Raw genomic sequence first — 15,673 nt, forward strand, 5'->3', positions numbered from 1 at the left:
AAGTTTCTTTCCATAAAGGGACACTTGGGTGTAGTTGGGGGAATGGGGGTCCTAGTGTTTTGCAGCCCCCTGGGAAAACCAAAGTATGATATGAAAGATATTGCATGTTTTTCTGGCCAGGGCCGCTTTGACTTTATGAATGAGAAGGGTTTTTAAAAAAGCCTCTTGTATTATTTAACTGCATCATCTGCCCCCCAAAGAACATGATTTTATATAAAGACCTACAGATCAGTATACAGATGTGTGAGGAATTAACTGGTTGGAAGACTGTGGATCTGGGTGCCCCAGCTTGGCTTGGGATGGGTGGGGGGAGGGGATGAGAGATTAGGTTCTGGAAGTTCAGTTGCTTTTCCTTAAAAACCCCAAACACTGTTCTCTGTGTCCACGGAGGAGACAGGAAATCCTGCAGAAGGAACCTGTCTTTGCAATGGCTGCCTCCGGCCCAGAGCGCTTCTGTCTGCCCACCCGCCCTCCCCCTCCCCCTCCCCCTCCCCCTCCCCCTCCCCCTCCCCCTCCCCCTCCTCCTCTTCCTCTTCCTCTTCCTCCTGCTCCACTGGGAGCTGCTAACCTTGTAAATATAGATCAATTCTGGTGCCTGTTTCTAGTTTCCTCTGCCCTCTGCAGAGGTGGTAATGGCCCTGGATAAGCCCCCAGGTCAACCCTGGGGGAGGGGGAGGTTAGGGTCTGAGAATGGGTCTGGGAATTCTCCCTGTGGAATTGTCCACCACGGAAATGGGGTCCATGGGATTTTCTACCCTTTGCCCTTCAGAAGAGGGGGTGGGGCGGGCCTGATGTCTGCCTCAGGTTGAGTCTGAGGGGCCCTGAGGGAGGGGGTCTTCCTTGCCTCCCCTTGCCACCGTGGAGGCCTCCCACGTCTTTAGGATTCCAGCCCAAAGCCTCACCATCTCAGGGCTTCTTCATGTCCCTTATCCCCTGTCCCCGGAACACGATCTCATCTGACACAGCCTCCTCACCTGGGCTGGGTGGAGAGCATTGACTGAATTGCGGCCAAATGAAGATTTCCAGCAGGAAGCTCTGGGAGCCTCTGGAACTCATTTAGCCAGGGCGACTTGCCTTTTGGGCAGTGTTTGAGAGGCCCAGAGCTGTGGGATCACTCTGCCGTGAGCTCTGTATGTGGATTTTAGGTTTTTTGGACTTAAAGGGAGCCTGACCCAAACCGAGGCAATGTGTTAGTGTTTGCCTTTTTTTTTTTTTTTTTTTTTTTTTTTTTGCAAAATGTGCATCTCTATGTCTTTCCATGGCACAGGGATGGCGGGGACTTGGAGGGGCCCCTAGGTTCTGGTGCCCACGGAGCCCCTTTCCATGCCTGTGAGGCCCCAAGCGCTCTGGGACACTCCTTCGTGCTCACTGCCTAGCGTAATGATCAGTTTTACCATGGGACACCCTCAGAAGCGTCCTAGTTTAGCTGTCCAGAATCATGTCCCAGGTGTCAGAGTTGTAACTGTGATGAGGTTTTAAATAACTGAGTGTGGTACTTCGCCGGTGGCAAATTCTGCTGGGTTTTGGTGCTGAGCAGTGTTCACCTTCCCCCTTTCGTGTTTTTTTTTTTTTTTTAATGTTTATTTATTTTTGAGAGAGAGTGTGAGTGGGGAGGGGGAGAGAGAGAGAGAGGGAGACACAGAATCCGATGCAGGATCCAGGCTCTGAGCTGTCAGCACAGAGCCCAGTGTGAGGCTCGAACCCACGTCAAGATGGGATGCTTAACTGTCTGAGCCACCCAGGTGCCCCTCGCCCTTTCATTTTTAATGTGTGTTTAAACAGGGGTCCGTTGTGAGGGAGAGAATGCCATATGCACTTTCTTTCATCTGAAATGCCCTTTGGATCCCACAGTGATTAGGTCTTTTGAATATTCTTGCCACCCGTGCCCTGACCCGCGTGAGGATTCTTAACCATCTGTCTGCCATGCAGAGAGTAGAGGCTTTGTGCATGTTTCTTGGTCCCTTAAAGATCTAACATATATTTCCAGGTTTGCCTTAATATGGATGCAGTCTCTGGCTGTAAAACTTGAGTCAATTTTGCTCAAATATATTTGCTTATTTTGCTCAAATATATTTACTTATTTATTTTTAAAGGGGATAGAAGTTTACTGGATACACCGCAAGGAGGGGAAGGTAGGACAGCGAACCAGAGACTGCTGCTCGGTTAGATTTCAAGCACAGTTTTACTCAGTGGTGATGATCGGGTTTAATATTTTTCCTGCCATCAAGGTATATTCTTATTTCATCCATATTCTTAATCTCAAGTAATGCCAAGTTTGATTTCTTTCTAAAAACAGGGTGTGAAGTAATAATAATTCCATATAGCATTAGCAAACTCCTAGCAGGCAAGCTTACGTGAAACGTGTTTTTGTTCCCATGCCTTTTCTATTCCCGCCCACTCTGTACTCTCCTGAAATGATCACTTTTGTTCATTTTTGTTTTTTGTTCTTCTGGTGGTTGTCTTTGTATCTCTAAATAATATGCTTCTACCACTTTTATTTATCGGCTTCCTGTTATGATGAAGGACAATTAGGCTACTTCTTTCTCACCTCCTTCCTTCTCCAGATTTTTGCTGGTGATATTTATAGTTCTTATATTGATTAGTCTTCATTCTTTGTTACTTACATAGACCTCTCATTTAGTTTCGTCAACCGAAGACTGTGACATTTAACCTCCCCTTTGTAAAATAAGAATATCGGTGTCTGGATCTGTCTTTCCTCTCAGCTCTCCCCTCTCCACCTTACACCCCCAGCTTCTGTCACCACCAGGGTTTTAAGACTGTGTTCTGTAAGCATGATTAAGTCTTCTATGCCTTGTCTATAGATTGCCTTTTTTTTTTTTTTGTAAGATTTTATTATTATTTAAATATAATTTATTGTCAAGTTGGCTAACATACAGTGTAGACAGGGTGCTCTTGCTTTTGGGGGTAGATTCCCATGGTTCATTGCTTACATACAACACCCAGTGCTCATCCCAACAAGTGCCCTCCTCAGTGCCCATCACCCATTTTCTCCTCTCTCCCACACACCCATTAACCCTCAGTTTGTTTTCTGTATTTAAGAGTCTCTTATGGTTCTCCTTCCTCCCTCTCTGTTTGTAACTACTTTTTTCCCCTTCCCCTCCCTCATGCTCTTCTGTTAAGTTTCTCAACATCGACATATAAGTGAAAACATATGGTGTTTGTCCTTCTCTGACTTATTTCACTTAGCATTATACCTTCCAGTTCCATCCACGTTGCTGCAAATGGCATGATTTCATTCTTTCTCATTGCCAAGTAGTATTCCATTTTGTATATATACCACATCTTATTTATCCATTTATCAGTTGATGGACATTTAGACTCTTTCCATAATTTGGATATTGTTAAGATTTTATTTTTAAGTAATCTCTGCACCTGACACGGGGCTTGAACTTACGACACTGCGATTGAGAGTCACATGCTGTACCGACTGAGCCCGCCAGGTGCCCCTAGGTTGCTTTTGTTTTATAACAGCTTTATTAACATGTAATGTACATGCCATACAATTTAGTTCCTTAAAGTGTACAATTCCGTGGTTTTTGGTGTATTTATAGAGTTGTGCAGCTATCTCCATAATCAATTCTAGAACATTTTCATCACCCCTAAAAGGAACCCTGTGCTCATTATTATGCACTTCCTCTCCCCATGCCTCCCTCTCACCTCTGGTGACTATGGATCTGTGTCTGTAGATTTGCCTGTTCTGGGCATTACCTGTAAATGGAATTATATAAAATGTGACCTTGTGTGTCCACGTTCTTTTGGTTAGCATCATGCTTTCAAGGGTCATCTGTGTTGCAGCATGTGTCAGAATCCCTTTTTATTGCTTAGTAATATTTCACTGTAGGGATATGCCGCATTTCGTTTATTCATTCATCAACTGATGGACATTGGGATTGAGCCCACCTTTTGGCTATTGTGGATAGTTACTGCTCTGAGTGCCAGTGTAACAAATATGTGTTTGGATACTCATTTAAGAATTTTTTTTGGTAAACACTTAGGAGTGGAATCACTAAGGTCATATGGTAAGTCTATGTTTAATTTTCTGAGGAGCTGACAGATTGTTTTCAAAGTGGTTGCACCCTTCTACATTTCTATCTGCAACGTGTGAAGATTCCAGTTTCCCCACATCTTGGCCAGCATTTGTTCTCTCTTGTCTTTTTTTTTTTTTTTTTTTTTTTTTTAAGGGGCGAGGTGCTGGAGGGGCAGAGAGAGAAAGAGAGAATCCCAGGCAGGCTCTGTACTGAGCATTGTTAGTGTGGAACCTGATGCAGGGCTAGAACTAACGCGCTGAGCCAAAATGACTCATGACCTGAGCTGAAATAAGAGTCAGATACTCAATGGACGGAGCCACCCAGGCGCCCTGCTGTTGTCTTTTTGATGATGGCCATTCTGACCCATGTGAAGTGATACCTCACTCTGGTTTTGATTTTCGTTTCCCTAATGATGACTGTGTTGAACAGCTTTTCATGTGCCTGTTGGCCATTCATGTATCTTCTTTGGAGAAATGTGTATTCAGGTCCTTTGCCCATTTTTAAGTTGGGTTATTTAGCTTTTTGCTATTGAGTTATAGGAGTTCTTTATGTTTTTGATACTCACCTCTTATCGGATAAATGGCTTACAAATACTTTTTCCTCTTTTGTAGGTTGTCTTTTCACTTTGTTCGTTTCTTTCGGTAGGTAGGTTTCAAGTTTGATGTAAGCCCACTTGTTTTTGATTTTATTGCTTGTGTTTTTATTTTTATTTATTATTATCATTATCATTACTTAAGTAGGCTCCATGCCCAACATGGGGCTTGAACTCATGATCCCAGGATCAAAAGTAAGATGCTCTCCTGACTGAGCCAGCCAGCCACCCCTTTTGCTTGTGTTTTTAGACATGATTTCCAAAAAATCATTACCAAGGCTCATGTCAGGGAGCTTTCTTCCTGTGTTTTCTTCTAGGAGTTTCATGGCTTTGGGTCTTACATTTAGGTCCTTAATACATTTCAGTTTAAGTTTTGAGAGGTGTAAGGTAGGGGTCAAGTTTTGTTCTTTTATATGTGAATATCCAGTTTTCCCAGCACCATTTATTGAAGAGACTGTCTTTTCTTCATTGAGTATTCTTGGCTCCTTGTGATTTGACATTAAAAAAAAAAAGAAAAATAGCCTGTTTACTTCAAAAACTCAGTGCATATGATTCAGTTATTTTACTTATTTAGCAAAGGCACATGCAGGAAATATTTGCAAAGTAATTTGAAAGTGAGGTGTCTTTGGGTATCAGCTTTTGGGCATTACATTTCTGCTGAGTGATATTTTTTGTTGTGTTAGGTGAAGATAGAGGTTCTTAATAGAGGGCAGTTTTTCTTGCCAGGGGACATTTGGTAGCATCTGGAGATATTTTTGGTTGTCACATTGGGGAGGTTATACTGGTATCTATCTAGATATAAGGAGATATCGGGCATCTAGAGGCCAGCGATGTTGACATTCTGTGATGCATAGGACGGTCCGATAGAACAAAGAATTATGTGGTCCATGGTCAGTAGTGCTGAGGTTGAGAAACCCTGCATTCAAACTTTTTTTTTCTTTACGTTTATTTATTTTTTATAGAGACAGAACAAAAGTGGGGGAGGGACAGAGAGAGAAGTGAGACACAGAATCCGAAGCAGGCTCCAGGCTCCGAGCTGCCAGCTGTCAGCACAGAGCCCGACTGGGGCCTTGAACTCATAAGCTGTGAGATCATGACCTGAGCCAAAGTCGGAAGCTCAACCGACTGAGCCACCCAGGCCCCCCCCAGAAACCCTGCATTCAAAAGACACAAATACCATTAGAGAACGCATATGTAAATTTCTTCACTTACAACAGGAGCTGATGTTTTTTAGGTATTTGGAAGTGAGCTGTCAGATTAATAATGAATCATCTGAGGCATCAGATTATTTTGGTTATTATTTTAGCTGGAATAAATGAAGTATCTTTTTTAGGATAGAAAGTTTTTTAAAAAAATGGATCATTTCAGGGGTTTTGGGCCCCTCAGTGCTTGGGCAAGATCATCCATTTAATGACTTCAGAATATTGCTGTTAACATACCGTGAAAGGCTCATCCTTAGCCCTCAACTCTGCTGTGGTCAGTGTTATGTGAGGACAAGTATTTGTAGTCTGATCATTAAAATGTCACACCTCTTAAGCAGTCCATGGAGCGTCACAAACATTTTTAGAAAAAAAAGACAGTGCGAGATGCACCGTGACATTTTAGAAAATTTTTTTGAATGTTAGAATAATTATCTCATCTTGATATCTCTGATTAGAAATGATCATTTCAATCTATAAATATCAATTGAACTTTAACATTTCACCGCAACCTAAGACAACTAAAACCTCCTAATATTGATTTAAAATATTCAATCTCTGTTTTGTTTTGTTTTTCCTTCCCCCTTCCCCGTCCCCCTCCTGACAGTTAATGCTTTAATTTGGGGATTCAATCGGCCTGTGACTGCTTACCACCAAGTTGCCTCAAAGAGAAAGGTTTGTGGGAGCCTGTTGTGGGGTTTCAACTCGCTTCGAGTAAGAATACCCAAATGGCCTTCTCTCTCTTCGAGAAAATGGGGTTAAAATAAGATGAGCATATTTATGACTGTTGCAGGTTGGTATTAGGATCTTGGAGTTCTTCTTGCCAAAGACATTAGAGATCTAAGTTAATGGCCCATTCTTTACACCAGAACTAGTTCACAGCTTACTAGAGAGAGAAGGGCTAACATTATCCCTCACGGACAGCCTCTGAATTTTAATTGTGGTCATCCCTGTCTTCGCAGCCTGTGATGCAGCAGTTCTGAATCCCATCCAAGTCAGGAAAAGTGAATTTATGGGCCTCCTAGCAACTAGCATCTAGCAGTTTACAGTGCCTGGACTTTATTAGGGGTGCAGAGAGAGCCAGCTCCCCTAACATTCTGGGGCCCAGCCCGCAGCCACGACAGCTGAGTTACAGGGGTTTGGGGAGACTCATTCCAGGAGTGTCTCTTAATATGATCTTGGTTGCTATGTTATGGTTGCTAGAAAACCATACATGATTTGGGGGAAAATGAAAAGCTCTCAAGGAAATATTAAAATACAGTTTTTCCATTTGGAAAAGTTACTTTCTGGAATTTAGAACTGGAGAGCTTAATTAGGACATGAGTCAAGTTGGATGGTTTAATACCGTGAGTATTGCAGCAGCCTGTCTGAGTCAGATCTTTGAATTTCCCCCTTTAATTTGAATGAAATCTCTGACATCTAGCAAGTGTTGAAGTGGCTAATGGCTTTTGATTACCTGGCTTCAGCCTTTTGCATTTTCCCCAGACAGTCCGTGGGCTTCCCCCGCCTCCCCCCGCCTTTTATTTTTTTGGTCTGTCTCAGTGATTCTTCCCAAATATCTCATCAATGCCTTTTTTTCCCTTTAATTGTAAAGTATTTCTCTTAGTTACATCAGGCGCCAATAGTAAATTCTGTGTAGCCAAAATCCCAACAATAAATATCTTTCAGTATTGAGATTAAGGGTGATTCTTACTTTCTTATGCATAGTTTTCTCTAACTTAGAAAGATTTTGCAGTGAGGAGGGGTTCCTTTTCTGATCAGCAAATTGCATTAATTAAATACACATTCATCTTTGGGTTGGCGTTGGCTAGTAGAAACTTAATCTTCCAAGTCATATTTTCTTGTTCCATAATCCACTTACACATGGGGATTAATAGCAAAGTGCTCCTCTCCTCGATGAGGACAATGGGAAGAATAAAGAATATGTGTATTCTGGCCTGAGTGAGCAAAGATGAGAAAGTCTGTGGGGCAGCCAAGAAGCCCAGTGATTAAATATCAATGGAAGGATTAGCCCCATTGTTGATGGATCCTTTCAGGCAAAGATTGAACCCAGACCACCAGTCATTAGAAAGTTGCTGACCTTCCAGTGTTGACTGTGTCCCTTTCTTTAGAATCCTTTCCCCACAGACAGTGGTCTTACACCCATAGTTCCAAATATGGTTGTGCCTCTTGACCTCGGTTTTTCCCTAGGATTGCTTCCTTGCTCGTGATCTAGCCCATCTTCTCTGGAGGTCCCAAAGAATGGATGATTTTCAGGTCAAGTTTAATTCATGTCTGTGTTAGTTTTTTAAGGCTGCTGCAAAAGATACTTCAAACTGGATGTCTTAAGACAATAGAAATTTATTCTCATAGTTGGGTTGCTAGAAGTCCAAAGTCAAGGTGTTGGCAGGGCTGTGCTCCCTCCGAAGGTTCTTAGGGAGGGGCGTCTTGCTTCTTCCAGCATCTGCTGGCCCCCAGGTCTTCCTGGGCTTGTGACAGTATCACTCCCAGCCTCAGCCTCCTTCTTCACATGGCAGTTGTCTCTTGTGGCTGTGTGTCTGTCTCTGAATCTCCTCTCTTGAGGGAGGCCAACCATAAGAGACTCTTAAATACAGAGAACAAACTAAGGGTTTGCTGGAGGGTTTGGGTGAAGGGATGGGCTAAATGGGTGATGGGCATTAAGGAGGGCACTTGTTGGGATGAGCACTGGTTATATGTACGTGATGAATCACTAAATTCTACACCTGAAATCATTATTACTGTATGTTAACTGTATATGTATATGTAACTGTATATGTATGTTAGCTGTATATGTATATGTTAGCTGTATATGTATAACTATGTAGCTGTATGTTAACTACCTTGGATTTAAATTAAAAAAAAAACTCCTTCTTTCTCTTATAAAGACGCCAGCTATCAGGTATAGGGCCCATCCTCATCCTTTATGACCTAAACTTGGTTACATCTGCAAAGACTCGATTTCCAAATAAGGTCTTATTCATAGGTGCTAGACATGTCCTTTTTTGGGGGGGGACACATTTTAACCCACAAGAGCGTCCAGGCACCACTCCATTACATGGCCTGTTTAAAGCAAGTAGGGACTTGCAATGTGGATGTGTACTTACTGCTAGGAGATTAGATTTTCCTAAAGCTGATAATGTCATCATGAATTTATTACAATTTTTTTTATTGTGGCTTTTTGCTTTTGTCTTTTTAATTTTTTAATTTTTATTTTTTAAATTATTTTTTTAATGTTTATTTTTGAGAGAGCGAGACAGAGTGCAAGCAGGGGAGGAGCAGAGAGAGAGAGGGAGACATAGAATCTAAAGCAGGCTCCAGGCTGTGAGCAGTCAGCACGGAGCCCCACGCGAGGCTCGAACCCACGAACTACGAGATCATGTCCTGAGCCAAAGTCGGATGCTTAACCAACTGAGCCATGTAGGCACCCCTGTTTTGTTTTTTTTTTTTAAGTAGGTTCTATGCCCAACGTGGGGCTTGAACTCATGACCCGAAAATCAAGAGTCACTTGCTGTACAGATAGAGCCAGGCCGATACCCGTATGTCACCATGAGTTTAAACTTTCAAAGGCCCTTTGGTCCCAGCCCTGCATTTTGCATTTCATCTCTCAGGACTCTTTTCTCAAATACTTTGAGCCAGTGAAACAGAAATCCCTTTTGCTTTGGGTTGTATCCTGTTTTCTACGTTCCTTCCTTCCCTTCCTTTTTGTTTTTTGCTCACGTGGTCTCTAGATCTGGACTATTTATTTTTGAGAGAAAGAAAGAGAGAGAGAGAGAGAGAGAGAGAGAGAGAGAAGGGCAGAGAGAGGGAGACAAGGAATCTGAAGCAGGCTTCAGGCTCTGAGCTGTCAGCACCGAGCCCTATGTGGGGCTTGAACTCACAAGCTGTGAGATCCTGACCTGAGCTGAAGTCAGACGCTTAACTGACTGAGCCACCCAGGCGACCCAGGACTATTCCCATTTTTGCTTGTCCCATCTACCTCTTCTTGTGTCTCCGTGAACTCGTCTTGGAGTCCAAACTCTTTGAATTGATCTTGCTTTCCTACAGCTGCACCACAGAGAAGCTTGATCTGTGTTTGCCCTGATTTACGACATCAGCAGTCAGTCTGTACGCATGGTGCATGGGTCATTGCCAAGAGGGCAGTCTTTGGAGGACAGCTAAGAGATAAGCCCAAAGCCAGAAAGGGCTGTACTCAGGAGAGACTAGAGACACACAGGCAAATTCTGCCAGGACCCGCTGGCAAGAGGGAGGTGTCTCTTAGTTGCCGGTGAGCAATCTTTGGCCAGGATGAATCTGATGCTATCACAGGAGTCAAAATGAATGAGGCAGCATGCACTCTGAGGGGAAGGGTGGGTGGGTTTGTGTCCACATCGAGGCTGCTACCTAAGGAAATGTCATAGGCTGGGTGGGTCAGACAGCAGACTTTTATTTCTGGTGGTCTAGAGACTGGAAGTCCTGAGATCAGGGTGACCTCCTGGTTGGATTCTCAGCGTGGGCTCTTCTCCTGGTTCTGTCGCCTTCATCTTATACTGTGGCCTTTCCTCGGTGCATGCACACTCAGAGATCCCACGTTTCTTTTCTTTTCTTCTTCTTTTTAATCAGTTCCATCAAGGGGCTCTACCCTCGTGATCTTACCAAAACCCATCTCTCAAAGACCCAGCCTCCACACACCATCCCACTAGTGATGAGGGCTTCACCACCTGAAATTTTGGAGGACACAGACATTCAGTCCACAGCAGTGAGCAAGCAGCCAGGTACGCAGTTTGGAACCAGAAGAGAAAGAGAAACTAGGAGACACGCAAACAAAAGAATCTAAGTCCATCGTGCCAATATGCCTTTGATTCCAAGGTGAGCTCTTGGGGACCTGGGCTTAGTTAAGGGTCGCCGAGGCTTGGGGCCGGGTCGCCAAGGACCCAGCCTGCGGGTGGATGGGGAAGAATTTGTGTCTGGATGCTGAAAGTATGCGTAGAAAATCATGGAAGTTCTGAGGGGTGGTGAGGGATAGGGGCAGGGAAAACAGTGAGGGGCTGAGGTGTGTGGTCTTAGGAGAATCCACTTTGGCCTGGAGGTAGGACTACCCAACAGGCCAAGCAGAGAGGGAGACAGAGTGGAAAGGGGATGTTCATGGAGGGGGTGCCTTGGAGTGTGGTTCGCAGCACGTGGCGGGTGTAGGGTTGAGGGCATAGCGCTCATTGCAAATATCCACTGAGGGACAGAGGCAGGCGGCTGGTTCCAGGGAAAGGGAACACGTTGCGGATCGAGTTCTAATAAGGGTCCAGGCCTCTGCTTTGGTATTCTCAAACTGCTTTACTGGGCAGGGGCTGCAGGTAGACCTGAGCAAACATGCGGCTTCTAAGTGGGACTTTGAGTTGCAAACGTATCAGCTTAGTCTTTAAAATGGAGTTTTCTTTACTGCAGGATTATGAAGAACAATCAAGTGCATTTAAAAGGGGGCCTTCTCCCACATTCCTACTGTAGGAACATGTTGATTGCTTTTGGTTTTCTCTGTTCTTCTTATCCGTAATTAATTGTCATGTCCTTTCAACATATTTGTAACTCCTGCATAGATACAGCTTTGTGTTTTGTTTCTTTTCACGTAACATCGCAGTGTCAACATGTGCAATCTGGCTGCATTGGCCCCCAACTTGTCATTTACGACGATCACACATTCCAGTGAGCTGATCATTTACTTAACCATTCTCGTATACTTGAATATTTATCTTGTGGGTTTTTTTTTTTTTTTGCCGCTATTAAAAATTTTTTTTTTTTGACGTTCTTTATGTCTGTATTGCCTTTTTTTTCTTTCTTTTTTAAAACTTATTTTTTTCAGGATAAATTCCCAGGATGTGGTATCTGTATTAAATATGGCATTAAAAAAAAAAAAGGCTATTAATTTGCATTGCCAAACTGCCTTCCAGAAGTCTTGATCTGTTCATCTAGATGAGTCTCACCACAGCGCTGGGTCTTAATCATTTATTCTGTTGCTGTTTTTTTGTTTTTAATTTTTTTTAACATTTATTTATTTTTTGAGAGAGAGACAGAGTGTGAGCGGGGGAGGGGCAGAGAGAGAAGGAGACACAGAATCCGAAGCAGGCTCCAGGCTCTGAGCTGTCAGCACAGAGCCCGACGTGGGGCTCAAACTCACCAACTGTTAGATCATGGCCTGAGCTGAAGTCAGATGCCAAACTGACTGAGCCACCCAGGCGCTCCTATTTTGTTACTCTTAATTGAATCTCTCTCTCTTTCTTTGCTTTCGGGTAGACTGAACTTTTTGGGTTTATTGTTTGAACATTGTTTTAAAGTTTTAGAAAACACTGCCATTGGCTTGTCTTTTAATTCCTTAATGTACCCCGTAACAAAACAAATCAATGGAATAAAACAAGGAACAACTTCCTTTGGATTCCTCATCTGTGAGACGTTGAGGTTGAAGCCAGTCATTCCTGAAGGTCTTTCTAGCTTCCAGCATCCTGCATCTGATTTTATGAACCAAAAGTGTAAAAGGGGAATGGGAGGCATCCCTAAGAGTTCCGATGCACCAGCTGGCAAAATGGCTGTAGGTGACCTGTTGTTGGCTGGTTTTTGTTGTTCGTTTATAGACTTTGTTTATTTTTACTTTTTTAAAGTTCATTTATTTTGAGAGAGAAGGAATGAGTGAGGGAGGGGCAGAGAGAGGGGGAGACACAGAATCTGAAGCAGGCTCCGGGCCCCGAGCTGTCAGCACAGAGCCCGGTACAGGGCTCTAACTCACGAACCGGGGAGATCATGATGTGAGCTGAAATCAGACACTCAACCAACTGAGCCACTCAGACACCCCTGGAGTTTATTATGTTTTAGAGCAGTTTTAGGTTCACATTAAAATTGAGCAGAAAGTTCAGAGAGAGTTTCTATATCCCTCCTGTCCCCACACATACACAGTCTCCCTTGTTATCAACATCCCCCCTGGAGTGTACATTTGTTACATTTGATGACCCTACATTGATGCATGATTGTTACCCAGAGTCCATAGTTCATATTCAAGTTCACTCTTGGTGTTGTAGATTCTGGGTTTGGACAAATGTGTCCAAACATGTCCAATGATGTGTATCTCCCATTAAAATATAGTTCCACTGCCCTAAAAATCCTCTGTGCTCTGTCTATACATTTCTCCCTCCTCCTTTGCCCCTGGTAACCACTCATCTTTTACTGTCTCCATAGTTTAGCCTTATCTAGAATGTCATACAGTTGGATTGCGGTTGGCTTTGAGGAAGCTGACGTCACCTTTGAGAGTCTCTCCCCGCTATTTCCTGGCCTTCTGCTGTGGTTGCCTCTGGATTGGGATTTTAGAGTCGGAAGGATTGATAAGGCTCTCCAACCCACGAATCTTGTCTGTGACACCGTGGCTGAAGAATGTTACCTGAGCCTTTGTTGTGGTTTCCATTATGGAGCCAAGGGAAGAACAGACACCCTGTATCAGAGAGTCCGGGTTCCATCCCCTGTGCCGACTCCCGATTAGCTAGTTGACCTTGGTCAAGCCACTTCCCTCTCTGAGGCTGACCCTATCTGATCCCTCTGTGGAGTGATGTCGGAGCAGTGCGTGCTCCCAGGTTGTAGGGGTGACATGGATACAAGGTGGGCTGGCCTTTGTTAAGCCCCAAAGGAAGGCACAAAAGTACATCTAAAGAGCCTGGACAGCCTTGAGCTTGGCTGAGCAAGTGAATTGTTACAAAGTTGTTTACTGCAGGGAATGGAGGTTGCCTCCCTGACACTTCCGCTGATGGCGATTCTTCTGCCCCCCACGTGCCCCCCGCTGTCCCGGGTCGGGGGAGTAAGTCAACCCCCCAACCTGTAACCACTTACTGTCGGCTGTCATGCCTCCCCCATCTTACTCCAGAAGCTCTTTTCAGGCCAAACTCTGCTCCTTCATCTGTCCTTTGCAGCACATGGATTCTTTTGTTCTGTGAACACCCGATTCAACACGGGCAAATTTCAGTGTAGACAAGTCAAATGGGCTGAGTCGTATCCCCCCCCGCAATTCATGTTGAAGTCCTAAGCCCTGTGCCTTAGAATTTGACTGAATTTGGAGACCAGGTTTTTAAGGAGGTGACTAAGTTAGAATGAGGCTATTACAGTGGACCTAATCCAGTATGAGTCGTGTCCTTATGAAGAAGAGGGAATGTGGACACGCAAGGAGGCGCCATGATGCTTGAGCACAGAGGGAAGACCATGCGAGGGTGGAGTGGGAAGGCGGCCGTCGGCCAGCCAAGGAGCGAGGCCTCGGAAGAGACCCACCTGCCAGTGCCTCCATCTTGGACTTCTGGCCTCCAGAACTGTGGGAACAGAAATTTCTGTTGTTGAAGCCACTCAGTTTGTGGTGTTTTGTTATGACAGCCCTTGAAAACTAGTCCAGGAAGGTAATGTAGTTTTATCCCCACTTTCCCGCCCCTTTGCATCGGTGTCTTCCTGCAGCCCCTTCTGTGCTTTCCTTATTGAGCTTTTCTGAGGGAATTAATGGGACTTGCAGGTCAAAGGCCGTCCTTCAGTTTATACTCTCTTCTGGGTAAAGAATGAGTGGCCATTTTTTAATAAAGTAAGTAATTAATTATATAAATGACTTTTATGACTATGACCATTATGCTTGGCTACCTTTTCTCTTTAAGTTTTTTCTTTCTTTCTTTTTTTTTTCTTTTTAAAATGTTTATTTATTTTGAGAGAGACAGCTCTAGTTGGGGAGGGGTAGAGAGAGAGGGAGAAAGAGAATCCTAAGCAGACTCCATACTCGGTGTGGAACCCGACATGGGTGGGGCTTGATCTTACAAATTGTGAGATCATGACCTGAGCCAATATCGAGTTGAACATATAACCGACTGAGCCACTCAGGCACCCCAGAAGTTTTTTATTTTTATTTATTTTGAGAAAGAAATAGAGAGCAAGAGGGTGAGGGACAGAGAGAGACGCAGACAGAATCCCAAGTAGGCTTCCCGCTGTCAGCGCGGAGCCCGATGAGGGGCTTGAACTCACGAACCCTGAGATGGTGACCTGAGCTGAAATCAAGAGTCGGACGCTTCACTGAGCCACCCAGGTGCCCCTATGCTGACTACCTTTTATAGATCCTTTTCTTTGTGCTGGGATCTTTACACTTTATCATTAAAAAAAAAAATCTCTGCAGATGGGTATTGTTATCCCATTTTACAGATGAGAAAGTGGGGAAGTGAGCCAGCAGATGGCATGAGCAAAGCCATGTGGTGTGGGTTTTGTGGATCCCCGAAAACTACGCTCATCAGCTGATGACAGCACCGGGGTGGCTCTCGGGGGGGGGGGCTGAGATTGCTGATTCCCCCACCCCCCTTCAAGGCCACTACATTACCCACCCCTCTACTGGGCAGTCCAGTCTGCCCACGTGACCCTATGCGCCCGAGCAGACTGTTTATTGTGGAATAACCAACCCATTCTCTTTTCTCCTCTCGTTTAACACATCCAATGGCTCGGAGTAGTCTGTCAAAGGTATTTTATTTAGGCAAGGCCGTTTAAGAATGGCAGAAATTTCCTGTTGAGAGGTTTTATATATGTGGTGTGTGTGTGCTCCTGAAGGCAAATGGATGTTTAAGTGTGTGTGAGGCGACGTTCAGCAGGCTCCGGAAGTCTGGGGACCACTTAGGTCTGTAACCCTCACTCTCGCACCAGCTGTCCCGCTCTGCGAGGCCTTCTGGGTTTCCCATTTATGGGCCCTTTTATTGTTATGACACCTGTTTAAATCTGGTGTTTCCATTCCGGGAGGCCTGCTAGGTGGCTGCCTCGAGCGGCCGTGCCGGGTTCGACGTATGCAGGCCGCGAGCCTGCTCCCCCTGTCACTTCTTGTG

The 15,673-nt window shown here is 44.4% G+C and overlaps 1 protein-coding gene across 1 annotated transcript in view; it reads left to right on the top strand.

The window, feature by feature from the left end:
- Positions 1-2,098: 2,098 nt before the first annotated feature.
- Positions 2,099-15,673, top strand: part of TIAM1 (TIAM Rac1 associated GEF 1) — a 382,305-nt gene continuing 368,730 nt past the window's right edge. The window contains exons 1-2 of the mRNA XM_042999074.1: positions 2,099-2,228; positions 10,440-10,685. The gene's annotated coding sequence lies outside the window, so the exon portion shown is untranslated. The remainder of the gene's footprint in view (positions 2,229-10,439; positions 10,686-15,673) is intronic.

The sequence above is a fragment of the Panthera tigris genome, chromosome C2 (genome assembly GCF_018350195.1).
Source record: "Panthera tigris isolate Pti1 chromosome C2, P.tigris_Pti1_mat1.1, whole genome shotgun sequence".
Classification (NCBI taxonomy): domain Eukaryota; kingdom Metazoa; phylum Chordata; class Mammalia; order Carnivora; family Felidae; genus Panthera; species Panthera tigris.